The following is a 14,165-nucleotide window of genomic DNA, read 5'->3' on the forward strand; positions in this document are numbered from 1 at the left end:
GGTAAACACAGCTAATGTGTTAGAACCCTACAGTTTACTCAGATTATAGAGTGGTTTTTTGAAGGGTAAGTGCATATTCACTTACAAAAACAAAAACAAAATCAGTTTTATTGAGTCTGCTTTAGTCCCAGAGGCCATGGAAACCAGACTTTCAGGAACAGGGAGAGACTTAATTTGAGCTTTTTATAGGATTGTACAATTATATAGAGATATAGTGATCCCACATTGAAATATTGCTTTTCCTCATTATTTGGTTGCAGTCCAGGCAAGTTGACGTCAAAGAACACCTTGCCTTCTTAGAAATAATCAAAGGCGATTGTATCTGGATAGCAATTTGAATTTAGAAAGTTCTTCCTGATGGGTATTCGGTTCAAGTAGGTTCAAGTAGGGATAAAACTAAAGGGAATAACTTTCAATATACAACTTTATAAGAGTTTATTTTCCCTTAATCTTGGAAAGGTGTCTGTAAGAGGAGCAATTTTGTATTGTTAAAAGAAAAAAAAAACAGATGCTTGATATTTTTCACAATATTGGAATATTGGCTTACTGTTACAAGTAGACTACTAGTATGCAGAGTTTCAAACAATATAAACCTTTCTCTTTCTTAACTTTATAGGGATAGGATTCTCAGTCTTTGGAGAGTCTGGATTTTTGCTTAGATACTTTCAGCTAAATAATGAAAATGTATCCTTTCTCTTCATGGATTAATCATTTTTCAAAGTCATTCTTGTAACTTTTCTGGGATTTTTATATTACAGTAAGTACTATTTTAGTCCTGTTGCACCATGTTGTTATTATTATCGAAATGTTCAAGTATTTTGATATATTTTTATTGTATTGTTGGAACCACTATAGTGATATTCCTGGTTAGGAGTCAGGATGAGGATGGGGCACTGAAGAATAAAAATTAGGGCAACTGTGAACCTTGCCTTGCCCAACCCGTTTTTAGACTTCTTGTTCCAGTGTAATTATAAATAGCATCTTTTTCATCCTCCAAAGTATCCTGGTTAGATGATACGTACATTAGTTGGCTTTTCGTTGTTGTAGCCAAAATATCTGACAAGAACAACTGAGAGGATGAAAATTTTATTTTGGTTCATGGGTTCAGAGGTTTAGTCCATGGTGAGCTAAATTTTTAATACCTTTATTTTATTTATTTATTTTTATGTGGTGCTGACGATGGAACCCAGTGCCTCGAACATACTAGGTGAGCCTTCTACTGCTGAGCCAAAACCCAGTCCTCATGTTGGGCTAATTTTATTGCTGTGGGCCCAAGATGAGGCAGAACATCTTGGGGGATGTGTACAGAGAGAAAGAGGGAAACAAGAAGGAGAAGGAGGAGGAGAATACAGTGAAAAAAGAGGGGGAGGAGAAAAGAGGAGGAGGAGGAGGAGGAGGAAGAGGAGGAGGAGGAAGGGGATGCAGGGAAGATGCACCCTACCAGGTTGCAAATCCAGTGATACCCCTCCTCTACTACACCCCACCAGGCCTCAGTAATCATCAGTCTGTCCTTTCAAACTAGGATGAACTGATTAGGTTACAGGTCTCACAATTCAATCATATCACCACTGAACATTTCTACATAAATAAACACAGGAGCTCTGGGGTGACACCTCATATCCAAACCATGACAATAGGCTACAATATTATGTTACAGAGGGACCAAGGTAATAATACTATTGCCTAAAATCTTCATAGTACTTCTCAGTTTTCTGATGTAATCTCCAAGCTAAGAAAGAATGATAGGTCTTTAAAAAAATGGACTTTTGGTTAATTCTTCAGCTAGTATACAGCAGATTAGAAGCTCAGGCTCTGGAAAAACCTTTGAGTCAAAAGTTTGCATCAAAGTTCAAGGAATTGTGGCCTGTTATTTAACTTTTTTAGTCTCAAATGTACTCCTTTCTAATAGGGGAAGACCAACGTACCTTTCTCTTGGTCATAGTTATGAGAATTAAATGAAATAACCAAATTTTATTAGTTTTCTATAGCACTAGCAATAAAGTACCATAAAGTTGGTGACATAAAACAACTAAAATATATTGTTTCATAGTTCTGGAGGCTGGAAGTCCCAAATCAAGGTAGCAGTGAGGCCACACTCCCTCCCAAACCTTAGGGTTGGACTCTTGTCTCTTCCTCGCTTCTGGTGGTCTGGGGGCAATTTGTCATGTCTTGGCTTGTGGATGTCCCACTGTAACTCCCCATCTTCACTTGACATCCTCCCTGCCTGCCTTCACACACTCCTCCCTGTGTATGTCTATGTCTGTGTCACAATTTCTCATTTCCATTAGGACACCAAACATATTGGGTTAGGGCCCACCCTAAGGACCTCATCTCTACTACACATGCAAAGACCCTGTTTCCAAACAAGGTCACATTGTGAAGTACTAGAGGTTAGGGCTTCAACATGTCTTTTTTGGGTGTTGGCACCATTCAACCCATAAAGCTATTTTAAAAGGATTTAGTTAATTGTTTGGCATATGATGAATTCTCCATATGTGATATCTGCTGCTACTTCTAAACAGAAAAACACTCTGTTAGGTCGGTATTGTTTAAGGCAGACAGCCTCTGATTTTTGTCTAGACTGTGGCTGCCTAAAAGAGAACTGAAATTCATATCCTCACTTGCAGCTGGTTGTTGTCATGTCACAAATTCTGACTAAGAGGATGCAGATGAAATGTATGTCTTTAAAGAGAAGGATAATAATACCTTGACTTCTCCTTTGTCATTCTTTCCTGATGAAATGCCCAGACACATGGCAGAAGGCGGAGTTTTATCCCAGAGCAGTCACCTGCTGGAAGCTTCATATTAAAAATGGCTAGATAATAAAATAAGGGACTGGGTCCCTGGTGGATATGCCAGATCTAGATTGTTCATGGGGATGTGAAAAGGAAATAAAATTCAATCTTGCTTAAACCATAGCTATTTTAGTTTTTTTCTTTTCTGTTTTTTTTTTTTTTGTGTGTGTGTATGTATGTTTTGTCCCTTATAGACAATTGTAACCTTTTTTAATATGCTTCTGGGTACCAAGTCTATTAGTCTAGTAGTAAAATAGGAGGAATTTAGTTAAAGAACTTTTTTTTAGGTGCTGCTCTATACAAATATGTAAGATAGGATGAATCCTAAAAAGTTCTTTAAATTCCTTTCAGAAGTAATAGAAGGGTTCCTGTGTTCCATCAACAACTAATCAAAACCTATATTAATAAATATATACATTTTATCAGTATATGCACAAAAATAAACTATGAATTGTTGCCTTACTAATTACCTGATAAAAAACCTTGGCTTACAGAGGTAGGGAAATACTCTGTCCGTTTGGTATGGATGCTCTTCTATGTGTCCTATGTTTGTACCCTTTGATTCTTACATTTCTGGTCAATATTGCTGTCCAGGTCTTACTTTTGGGATCTACAGAGAATTCTTAGTCTCTGATCATTAGCCTAAGGGCTGACCCAGATACTGCAGCTCTGGCTCTGACTAGAGCGTACTCTCATTGTCTTCTATTCTACTGTCTGCATTTTCTACATATGTGATAGAAAATGCAATTTGAAAACCTATTTCCACCAAGATATTTTTTTTTGATACTGGGGATTGAACACAGGGGCACCTTACTATTTAGCTACATCCTCAGTTCATTCAATATTATCATTTTTTAAAATTTTGAGACTGAGTCAAGCTAAGTTACTGAGGGCCTTGCTAAGTTACTGAGGGCCTTCTGAAATTGCCCAGACTGGCCTCAAACTTGGGATCCTTCTGCCTGCCTCCTGAATCACTGGGATCACAGGCCTGTACCACTGTGCCCAGCTTCACTGGAAATCTGAACTAAAAGTTAATCCTACTTGTATAAGCTCATATTTTCATTGTAAGATCATGAAACACCTCCTCAGCTCCAGAGGCTGTAGATGAATGTCTGCTATGAAGGGTAGTCATTTCACACTCATTGTAAGGTGAATAATGTGGTATAAAACAATAGGTAAGAAAATTGAGGTTTATCTTCAAACCATACCACCTTTTATCACTCACTAATTAAATACACCAAGGACAGGGTTGAAGAAATGAAATGAAGAAATGAAATTGGGTGCCATGTACACTTCAGTGTCTTCTGGTCAAGGAGATCTATAAAGGTTTTACCAGTATAAATAAAGCCTCAATTAATTTTTTTGATCCTTTATTTTTCATTCTGTTTGAGTCAGTTTCCATTTGTAACATTTCAGTCTCATCTCAATTGAATTAGACTGGGAAGAAGGATATTGCATACCTTTAGGATAGGCTAGTTAGTGTACCAGAATTCATGAGATAATTACTTAGAACCACTTCAGCTAAATAAGTTGCACAGCTGGAGAAGACAGTAGGGTGGAAATTTGGCAATAAAAGGATAAGGGGCAGCTGAGACTGTGTCTTCTTTCTGGGCTGGAAAATCACCTTCTGATGCCTAAGGCTTGCTGGACATACTCCTTGTCACAATGAATGGAAAGTGGGACAAAATTCAAAAAGTGATCAAAGAGACTAAAAAGAACCTTGTTTCTAGAACCACAAGATGGCCCTTAGTGTAGAACTATGGGGCTGGCAAACTGTGGCCAGATTCCCGGCTCTGACTTTTATCTTTCGTTCTGGCCTTAGGTAATTAAAAAAAATTGTTCTTTTTTGATATACATGACAATAGAGTATATTTTGACATAATATACATACATGGAGTATAATTTATCATAATTAAGATCCCATTCTTGTAGTTGTACATGATGTGGAGTGACACTGGTCATGTATTCATATATGAACATAGGAAAGTTATGTCCAATTCATTATTTCTTTCCCATTCCCATTCCACCTTCCTTTCCTTTCTTCCCCTTTGTCTAACCAAATGAACTTCTATTCCTCCTCCCCACACCCACTTATTGTGAATCAGCATCCGCATATCAGAGAGAATATTCGGCCTTCGGTTTTTTTGGGTTTGGCTAATTTCACTTGGCATGATAGTCTCCAATCCCATACATTTACTGGCAAATACCATAATTTCATTTTTCTTTATGGCTGAGTAATATTCCATTGTGTATATATGCCACAGGTTCTTTATTCATTCATCTGTTGAAGGGCACCTAGATTGGTTTCATAGCTTAGATATTGTGAATTGAGCTGCTATAAACATTGATGTGATTGTGTCACTGTAGTATGCTGATTTTCAGTTCTTTGGATATATGCTGAGGAGTTAGGTAACTGAATCAAATGGTGGTTCCATTCCAAGTTTTCTAAGGAGTCTCCATACTGCTTTGCAGAGTTTTTGCACCAATTTGCATTCCCACCAGCAAGGTATGAGTGTACCTTTCGCCCACATCCTCACCAGTATTTATTGTTACTTGTATTCTTAATAATTGTCATTCTGATTGGGTGAGATGAAATCTCAGTATAGTTTTTATTTGAAGTCCTCTAATTGCTAAAGATGTTGAACATTTTAAAAATATATTTATTGACCATTCATATTTCTTCTGTGAAATGCTTATTTAGTTCCTTTTCCCATTTATTGATTGGGTTATTTTATTATTATTATTATTATTATTTTGGTGTTAAGTTTTTGAATTCTTTGTATATCCTGGAGATTAATGCTATATGTGAGGTGCAGGTGGCAAAGATATTCTCCCATTCTGTAGGATCTCTGTTCACATTCTTGATTGTTACCTTTGCTATGAAGAACCTTTCAAGAAGAACCACCTCATTTATTGATTCTTGATTTTACATTTTGTGCTTTAGGAGTCTTATTGAGGAAGTTGGTTCTTCAAGCTGACACAATGAAGAGTTGAGCCTACTTTTTCTTCTAGTAGGCACAGGGTTTCTGGTCTAATGCCTAGATCCTTGAATCCTTGAAACACTTCAAGTTGAGTTTTGTGCAGCGTGAGAGGGATTCAATTTCAAGCTACTACATATGGACTTCCAGTTTTCCCAGCACCATTTGTTGAATCAACTATCTTTTCTCCAACGTACGTTTATGGTGTCTTTATCTAGTACGAGATAACTGTATTTATGTGAATATGTCTCTGTGCTTTCTATTCTGTTGGTCTTCATGTCTATTTTTGTGCCAATACCATGCTGTGCCAATACCTGCTACTTTGCTGAATAAGTTTATGAGTTCATAAAGCTTTCTGGTGAGGTTTTTTGGGTCTTCTAAATATAGATTCACAATGTAGACAATTAGGGATAGTTTGAGTACTTCTTTTCCTATTTGTATCCCTTTAATTTCTTTCATCTGTCTAATTGCTCTAGTAAGGGGTCAACGAGTATGTTGAATAGAAGTGGTAGAAATAGGCATCCTTGTCCTGTTCCAGTTTTTAGAGAGAATGTTTTCATTTTTTTTTTCATTTAGAAAGATGCTGGCCTTGGTTTGGCATATATAGTTTTTACAATGTTAAGGTATATTCCAACGATCCCTGGTTTCTCTAGTGTTTTGAACATGAAGAGGTACTGTATTTTGTCAAATGCTTTTTCTGCATATATTGAGATAATTTAATTTAAGTCTATTGATGTGATGAATTATGTTTATTGATCTGTATGTTAAACATACCTTGAATCCTTGGAATGAACCCCACTTGATCATGGTGCACTATCTTTTTGATAAGTTTTCATATGCAATTTGTCAGTATTTCATTTAGAATTTTTGCTTTTATGATCATCAGAGATATTGGTCTAAAATTTTTTCCCCCATGTATCTTTGGTTTTAGTATCAGGATGATACTAGCTTCATACAATGAGTTTGGAAGGTTTCTGTCCTTTTCTACTTCATGGAATAATTTGAGGAGGATTGGTATTAGTTCTTCCTTAAAGATCTGGTAGAACCTAGCTGAGAATCTATGTGTTCCTGGGCTTTTCTTTGTTGGTAGGCTTTTGATGGCATCTTCAATTTCATTGCTTGAAATTAATCTTTTTAAATTTTTCATCTCCTCCTGATTCAATTTGGGTAGGTCATATGTCTCTGGAAATTTGTCAATGTGTTCAAGATTGTATGTTTTGTTAGAGTATAATTTTTCAAAATAGTTTTTGATTATTATCTGTATTTCAGTCCTTTGTAATATTTTCTTTTTCATCATGAATTTTGGTAATTTGAGTTTTCTCTCTTTATCTTTGTTAGCGTGGCTAAGGGTTATCAATTTTATTTATTTTTTCAATAACTAAATTTTGTTTTTGATGATTTTATTGAATTGTGATTTTTTGTTTGTTTCAATTCCATTGATTTTAGTTCTGACTTTAATTATTTCCTGCCTTCTATTACTTTTAGTGTTTATTTATTCTTCTCTTTCTAGGGCTTTGAGATGTAATGTTACATTATTTATTGGGTGACTTTCTATTTTTTTTAAGTAAGTTTAATTTTTATTCTTCTATCCAATACATGGATATATGGATACATTTTCCTTAAAGAGCTTGCAACTCTAAGGCAATATTCTTGGGTACATATTATATAAAGCAACAGCAAAAAAAAAAATTGAATGCAGGAATGACAATTGGACTGCTAAAACATAATTTAATATTTATGAAATTGCACACATACCAATAATATTCTATGCCTTCTAATCTCTTAGTCCAACTATCTGAAGTGCTTTGCTGTTTGTATATTGGATAGCCTAATGCTCTACATATATTTTGTCATATACAAAGCCTTTCTTCTAAGTTAAATTTAATAAATGAACATAGGATTTACATATAGGGATTTTTGTCTGGTGTATGACCAGAAAGCACATCTAGTTTTTGATCACAGTATCTGCCCAGTTATAAACATTGCCCCCCCAAAAAAAAAGACCTTGATGCCATCTGACTGCAGTAATCTTGGGGTCCTTCAGGGTCCCCTGAGATCCCCCAGAGGCAAGTAATAAATGAGCTCAATGCAATGAACTTTCCTCTTAGAATTGCCTTCATAGTGTCCCAGAGGTTTTGATATGTTGTGTCACTATTCTCATTTATCTCTAAGTACTTTTTAATTTCATCCCTGATTTCTTCTGCTATCTACTGGTCTCTCAATAGCATATTATTTAGTCTCCAGGTGTTAGAATAGCTTCTATTTTTTAATTTTATCATTGATTTGTAATTTCATTTCATTATGATCTGATAGAATATTAACTATTTTTTTGTATTTGCTAAGAATTGGTTTGTGGCATAAAATATCATCTATTTCAAAGAACAATCCATGAACTGCTGAGAAGAAAGTGTATTCAGTCACCTCTGAATGAAATATTCTATATATACCTGTTAAATCTAAATTATTATTTGTATTATTCAGTTATACAGCTTCTTTATTTAGTTTTTGTTTGGAAGAGCTATCCAGTGATGAGAGGGTTGTGCTAAAGTCACTCAATATTATTGTTTAGTGGTCCATTGATTCTTGAAATTGAGAGGGAGTTTATTTGATGTATGTAGATGATCCATTGTTTGCAGCAGAAACATTTGTAATTGTTATGTCTTGTTGATATTTAATTCCCTTAAGTAATACGAAATGTCCTTCTTTGCCCCTTCTGATTAACTTTGGCTTCAAGTCCACTTTGTCTGATATGGGGATAGAAACCCTTGCTGGTTTACAAAATCCATGTGAATTATGTATTTTTCCCTATCCTTTTAGATTCAGTCTGTGGATGTCTTTTCCTAGGAGATGAGTCTCTTGGAGACAACATATTGTTGGGTCTTGTTTTTTTTTTTTTTTTTTTTTTTTTTTTTTTTAATTCGATATGACATTCTATATCTTTTGATTGATGAGTTTAGGCCATTTACTGCCGCAGTCTGGCTGGGCACAAACCACGAGCCACTGAAGCAGGAACAAACTTTATTTTTGAACTCCACCAAAACATTTCACACAGGCTCCCGGGGAATTCTCCCGAATGCCACGCAGCTCGTCCAGGAACCAACAGCTGTAAATATCCTCCGTAAATCCCTCCTCCTGCACTTCCCCTACCAATGGAAACTCTCGGGGAATCCCCGGGAATCCCCACAAAAACTCCAAAGTAGCACAAGAACTCAAAAGTAGCAGCCGAGGTGGACAGTAATGCCTCGCCTGTCAACCAATACTGTTGGCAAAATGCCAGGGGCCATACCAACTCTGCTGTGGCTCTCAGCAATTTACATTCATTGTTATTATAGACACATAATTTTAATTCCTTGTCATTTTGATTTATTTGATTGGAGGGGGAAGGGAAGAGTCAGGTGGGTTTCCATAACCAGTAGTCCCCTATGTAAACCTCTCTCCATGTTTGATTTTCTCCTGGTCACTTAGGTACACTCTATGTCATGCAGTGGGGGGGTTGCCAGAACTGAATTTCAGGCAAAATTTGGGTTTGCCAAGAATCCGCTCTCCCAGCTCCAGCCCCCCTACTGCTACTGCAAAATGGTTCCTTCCTCTGTTCTCCACATGCAGCCAGGAGAGAGGGGGCTTCATTCCACACGAGGATATTGTTTGTGCATCATGCCTTTCAGTTTAGTCGGGCAGGGTCTTTGATCTCTAAACTCTCAGTACTCAGACACCTCAGGCCTCCTAAAATGTAGGTTACTTTAATTCCCTTATCCCTCCATTTTGCTCACAGAGGCACTGCTCTGGCTGGTGCCTCTGGCAACAGCAGTGGCTGTAGAGGCTGGGGATTTCTTCATTATTTTATTATATCCAATATCCTGAGTCCCTGATTTGCTTTGAATGTCCAGTATTAAATTCCAATGAAGTACCCCATCTCCCCTTTTTTTTGTTTACCCACTTTGCTGTGAAGCTGCCATTCTGCCTTCTTCATTTCACATCATGGAGCAGCCAGGAAAGTGACCGTCTCTATTCCACCATCTTAAAACCCCTTAGATAATTGTTTTGCTCCTAAAATAATAATACTCAATTCTTTACTTCATGGTACAGGTAAATGCCATCATGTCTGTGGGAATAGTAAGCTTCTTGAGGGAAAGGATCACATATACATTGCTGCTGCTGATTTTATTTTTATTGACTCATAACAATACTAGTGCTCATTAAAAAATATATCAAATGAAAGAAATGCTCTCAAGAGCAATTAACTGGTAAAAAGCTTTGTTGTTAAGTGACAGTTTAATGTGGACAGCAATAAGGACCACCAGGAGAATAGTTAAGTCATGGAATTATTATGCTTATTTGCTTCTAGAGTCTCTGAGAGAATGAGAAAGGCCTGGATCATCTCCATTTATTAACATAACCAGAGTATAAAAATTACATTTTAGAAATGGATGACACAAATCAAAATGATGCTGAGATTTCATCTCACACCAGTCAGAAAGGCAGTCATCAAGAAAACACATAATAAATGCTGGAGAGGATGTGGAGAAAAAGAAACACTTTTACATTGTTGGTGGGATTGTAAGTTGGTACAATCACTATGGAAATAATTAAGGAGATTCCTCAAAAAACTAGGAATGGAACCACCATATGACCCAGATATACCATTCCTCTGTATTTATCCTAAAGAATTAAAGTCAACATACTACAGTGCTGCATGCATATCCATGTTTATAGCAGCACAATTCACAATAGTCAAACTATGGAATAGATATCCAACCCTATGAATGAATAAAGAAGAGGTATATATACACTAATGGAGTTTATGCATCTATAAAGAAAAATAATATTATGTCATTTTCAGGAAAATGGATGGAAGTAGAGACCATATGTTAAGCAAGTTATCAAATTAATAAGGTTAAGGATTATAGATTTTCTCTCATATGCAGAAGCTAGAGAAGAAAAGGAAAAGAAAGATGGGGGCAGAGCTCATGAAAATCCCAGGGAGATCAGTAGAGAAAAATGTCCAAGGATGGAAGATGAAGGAGAGGAAAGGTGCTGGGGAGTGATTTTGGCTAAATTATGTTGTTATATTGTGGATTGTGTGCAGGTACAAATAGGTAACAAAAATTCCATCAGTATGTACAGCTATAAAGCACCAAATAAATAAATAAGAGAGAGAGAGAGAGAGTGAGAGAGAGAAATGGGTGACAAAAAAATTGTGATTCATTTTTAAATGTTCCCATTTAACATTAAATTTGCTTTGCTTTTAATCCCAAACATAGTGTATTGTCATTGTGTTATTGATATAATAATGACAGGATGTGATAAAATCTATTTCCTCAAAGCTTATGAAATTGGATTCATATTACATATTAAGTGGTGGAATTATTATGCTTTGAAGTTGATTATAAATGAAAATGTTAATTTTAGTGTATTTATATAGCTATATATAACCTCATGTAGAGTTAATAAATCTGAGGCTCTTCAAGCACTGAAGGCTCAAGTCAAATGGCCCTTCTTAACTCTGTGGCAGGCACTTTTTATCTTATAAATATATTTTTAAAGAGTGGAGGACACCTATGAGACTAGCAGTGAAGGCATAAATTGTCTATTCAATAGGATTATTCTCTCATCCCCTATAAGGAGAGGGAAGAATGTAGTAGGCTCCCATGATCAACCTTCTGTGGTCACATATTGTAAAGATCACCAGTGTTGATTAGAAAAACAGTGTAGAATCCAGTGGATATACTTAAGTTTCATTTTGTGATCATTACTAGTTAACAGTTAAGATTATGTATTATGGCACTCTATAGGTTCTGATAACATCACTCTGCACTTCAGATCTAATCTTCATTAATGGATGACTATCTTAATTAGGAAGTATAAATGATATAATAAATAAGCGAAATATATGTATTTACTAGTATAATTTATAGGAAGACGTGATAATAAGAGGGTGGGGTGGGTTGTCAGAGGCATTTGATGGAAGAATGGAATTTAAACAGAATTTAGCCTAGTGAAAATGAAATTTAGTTTTGAGTGTTCATACCTTTATCTTGTATCTAAAAACCAACTACTGTACCTAGGTACAATGTGAGAACATGTGGGTTATCTCAACTCATTTCAAAAAGTTCTTTTAATTAGAAATTTGAAAACAATTCAACAATGTAATGGGTCTGAGAAAAAAGTCTAGTGCAAATTTTAGGTATTTGAAATAAACTACACTAAACAAGGAAGGTGAGGATGAAAGCCATTTGTGTTGGTCACACCACACATGGACTATTATTTTCAGCGATAAAGGACACACAAAATGGGACCGTTACAGAGGAGAGAAACCAGAAAAATGAAGAGATACCATTATTGCATTTTTTCATTGGATACAATGCTCATACATTATGTCCATGATGCTTTAAGTAGATGGAGAAGATAAGATGCAGAGGATTGATGGGTTACTCAGTATGAGGAATGTCTTTAAAATTGAATTGCTTAGAAATGAACTGGGATGACTTGAATGATAAATTCCTACTGGAAATATTTAAACCAAAGCATGACCATTGGTCAAGAAAGTTGCAGTGTACCTTTGTAGGTGGTGATGAAGGAAAAAATGGGTGCTAGGTGTTATTGTTTTCTGGAAAGTAACAGAAACTTTCTTGAGTTTCCTTGAGAGTAGAGAGGTTAGTGGTTAGAAGAGTTGGATCTAAAATTACAGAAATTGTTGAGGTTCCTGGTTGCCCATTTCTCTGTCATGACGGCATGATTTTTTTTTTTTTCTCATGAAATCCTGGTGTCACTCTGTAGAACTATACCACCTTCTCTTGCAGCAGACCAGCTGTTACTCAGTTCTCCCAGGGAAAGTCAAGGAAAGGAATCTGACAGGCTTAGTTAAATACCTTCACCTCTGTTGAGCACAGCCTCTTGAGATACACCTTCCCCTAAGAGGCTGCCAGCTGTTAAAAGTTATATTTAGAAACATTACAATTCTAAAGATTTTATTTGAAAGTGATTCATGAATCTGGTAGTGCCCAACCACAAGTGGTTTGACCTCTACAAAAGAGTGCAAGGCAAACGCTTTCATAAAACAAGAAACAAGACAAAGAAAATATTTAATGGTTTAAAGTGAAACCATAGAGTACCTAATGAGATCCACATCACTCAAATGGCCTCAACAGTGTGCACTTAACCACTTACTGATGAGTTCTTTAACTTTTGTCTTCTCCAGCTTATCAGTGTGAGCCACAGATTTTGGACCAGGACATTGCTTCCCCAGTGATGGTAGATCTCATCATATCTTCATTGTACTTAGTTCTTATAACTTCCACCAGCTTAACCAGAGCTCCTTTGTCTCCTGAGTTAACTCATGTGAAGGCAATGGCAGTGCATATCTCACTGTGAAATAGACATCTCAGTCTACCCTTCTTTTTGATGATGCACTGGGGGACTCCTGTCTTATAACACAGGGAAGCAGGAAGATAGCTAGCTCTATGGGGTTCAAGCTATGTGCAGTCACCAGCTAAGCCTTCTCATTCTGCACTAAGGTGGCAAAGGACAGGTGGTCTCTTGATGGGGACTTTCCTTTTACCTTTACCTTTTACCTCCTTAGCATGGCTAATGGTATTCTCTTACTTTTTATTTGATCTGTACTTGTGAGCTAGCTTAAGCAGGTGGGTGGCTGTATGGCCATTCAAAGCCTGGGTGAACTGGTTAATCACTGGAGGCACTTTTAGCTGCTTATAGAAGATAGCCCTTTGCTGTTGCAGCCAGATGTAGCAGGGTCATTTGAGAAAATGGGTCAGGATTTTTTTGAATTGTATGTCCTGTCCAATGCCATTATTGGGCTTTTTCTCAAATGGGGGATTTGCCACCTTCTTGGTTTCCTGCTTCTTTAGGGGAACAGAGGCTAGGGCCACTTTCTTCCCCGTGGCCTTCTTTCCTTTTGGCATCCTGGGTGGCTAGAAGAAAGAGAGAGCAATTAGTTATTTTAACATAGTGTAGGAGTGAGCACTCCTTGGGCCAGGTGTCAATCCTTCATCCAGTCAATGGCTGAAGCACTGGACCAGTGACTGTGGCTTCCCTGCAAAGCACGGGGAAATGTAGATAAGGAAACTCATTTGATCTAAAGATAGGTCTGGTCACTGGCCTCCACCTCAACTAGTATAAATGGACACACTGGATAGTTTTAAGTTTTTTATGACCTTATTTCTCAATTCCATGATAGAATGTAAACTGAACCTTGGTTGCTGGAAGATGAGGGGCGGGTATAGCAATTCCTGATATGGGGAATGAGGCAGAAACATGTATTATTAGGGTAAATAAAATAACAAGGGAAATGAGGTGTGTGGAACCAGATAAAGGTAAATGCTGATTAACTTTATTATTTCTAATTACTTTTTTAGTTTTCTACATTGTCTTTTAT

General features: G+C 36.6%; 1 pseudogene; it reads right to left on the reverse strand.

Annotated features, from left to right (window-relative positions):
• Positions 1–12,914: 12,914 nt before the first annotated feature.
• Positions 12,915–13,692, reverse strand: LOC124094626 (large ribosomal subunit protein eL8-like; annotated as a pseudogene).
• Positions 13,693–14,165: the final 473 nt, after the last annotated feature.

This window comes from Marmota monax, unplaced genomic scaffold (assembly GCF_021218885.2).
Source record: "Marmota monax isolate L192 unplaced genomic scaffold, Marmota_monax_Labrador192_F-V1.1 WCK01_AAM20220418_F8-fsc00007, whole genome shotgun sequence".
Lineage (NCBI taxonomy): Eukaryota > Metazoa > Chordata > Mammalia > Rodentia > Sciuridae > Marmota > Marmota monax.